Raw genomic sequence first — 2,083 nt, 5'->3', positions numbered from 1 at the left:
AAAAAAAAAAAAAAGTGATTCACATTCGTATCGCTATTCAAGCTCTACAGATCAAAAATCAATTCATATTTACTTTTATTTTTGTTTTGTAATGGTGTGTAATGGTAAAAGTATCTACATGTACATAATGGGAATGGAATTGTTTTTGAATCGAAAATCGAATCGTGACATTTTCTGAATGGTGCACCCTTATAAAATACCTTTCCCACTTTGAGCAAAGAGAGTTAATTTCAGTGACTTTAACCGCCTTGCGGTCAGAGTCTCAGTTTGTAAAGCGGTTAGTGGTGATGGATATATCTTGCCTCGACCCCCCCCCTCCCTGAGCAGAGCTTACAGGAGCCTCAAGGTGAGACATCTTAGGCTTAAATCACAGCCTTGTATCACAGCCACCGCAGGGCCCTCTGCCGAAACAGAACATCACACAACCTGGACCACGTCTGAGATGAAATCGAGTCAAATATGTGGACCAATCCCTGAAATACAATTTTAAGGCGATGCTAAGCTCTCTTCCCGGGAGTGACTCTCTTTTGATTCTTAAACTTCTCTTGGATCCTCTGAAGGTTCTGTAAACTCTTCGGCAGGGAACGGATTACACTCATTCGATTGCATCAACACTGAAACATATTGAAACGTGTTGTGTAAATGTCCTCCCCGATCAAATTCAAAACAGAAGAGCCAGGGAGGAACAGAGGAGACATTTTGTGTTTAGAAGGATATTAAATCAGCACTTTATCAGCAGTGAATATTTACACTGGCAAGTCAAAAATCAAATTGATGTAATTCAATCTAAACTGCATCAATGCCTTGCCTCTCTAGTCCGTGTCAGGGCAGGAGAGGAAATTCAAGTGTTGGAGTTTCACTCAGTGACCGCTGAGGAGTGTTGGTCGATCAGCTGGCCCTGGACTGACGCAGATTGGAATCAGAGGAGGTTTTTACACAATTCAAAATGCAGGAGAATCAGAATGAATTATTGCAAAAGGAGTTTACAATAATTTCCCCCTAGGTTCCTTTGCACAATGACCTTGAGCCAAAGACCCCCTTAGAAGCTTTTTCCCTGGGCCGAACATTGGGCGTGTTGGCGCTATTAGCCGAATGGCTTAGTGCAGGCGCTAATAGAACCAAAGGTGCATCTCGTAAATTAGCCCACTAATAATACCTGTAACGGTACCAAACTTCTACAGTAGTTCAAATAGGTTCTGTAATCATGAAACGAGGCATTGGCAAGTTTGTAAGTACACCATGAGTTTATTCAAATAACACTTGCCTGATGGCTTCCACTCTCTGCTGCTACCGTGGCTGGTGGCCCCACTCGTACACTGGTATTTTTTTTTTTTTAATTTCTAGTCAGCTTTTTTGGGTCCATGGCTTTACTAGGATAATTGAAGCTGTCTTCATTGAAATGTCTGCCACAGACACGGTAGCACTTCTTTAGCGTGATGTCGATTTTGAGAATGACAGGCCACGATTGTGGAAGCTTCGCGTCATTGTAGCATAACGGCAGATCATGGAAGGTCTCCGGATCGAACCTTTTAGCTTTTATACTGCAGCAAGGAGAGATACAACTGGGTGGCATCTTGACTTATCTTTTAATTCATGCTGCAGTAGTCTAAAGTCACCGTGTCTGACTATCTCACAACAACCCTCTGCTTAGTCAAAGTTTCATGCGAGCATAAAAACGTTTTCTTTTTTAAAGTTTTATAAAAAGTATTTTAAATATCATCCAGTTATCAAATTCTATGGAGTGTTGAATTCAGTAGCTTTTCCCTTACACCTTTTCCAGTTTTGCAAAAGACTTAAGTGTTTTTCCCAAATCAGGGAAGTGAAGTTGACTTAGCGGTAGCAGCAGAGAGTAGAAACCATAAGGCAAATGTTATTTAAATAAACTCCTGGTGTACTTACAAACTTTCCAATGCCTTGTTCCATGAGTCCAGAACCTATTTGTACTACTGAAGAAGTTTGGTACCATTCTAGGCATTATTAGTGGGGTCATTTACGACACACACCTTTGGTTCCATTAGCGCCTGCACTTGGCTGATAGCACTAACTCGACCAATGGTAGACCAAGGGAAAAAGCTTGTTGGGG

The 2,083-nt window shown here is 41.4% G+C and overlaps 1 protein-coding gene across 3 annotated transcripts in view; it reads right to left on the bottom strand.

Moving 5' to 3' along the window:
- mgat5b (alpha-1,6-mannosylglycoprotein 6-beta-N-acetylglucosaminyltransferase B) overlaps positions 1-2,083 on the bottom strand; it is a 51,319-nt gene that overhangs the window by 13,701 nt on the left and 35,535 nt on the right. The gene's annotated exons all lie outside the window — the stretch shown is intronic.

The sequence above is a fragment of the Etheostoma spectabile genome, chromosome 15, assembly GCF_008692095.1.
Source record: "Etheostoma spectabile isolate EspeVRDwgs_2016 chromosome 15, UIUC_Espe_1.0, whole genome shotgun sequence".
Taxonomy (NCBI): domain Eukaryota; kingdom Metazoa; phylum Chordata; class Actinopteri; order Perciformes; family Percidae; genus Etheostoma; species Etheostoma spectabile.
Note: the sequence above shows the minus strand (reverse complement) of the source record. Positions and strands in the feature narration are given on the sequence as shown.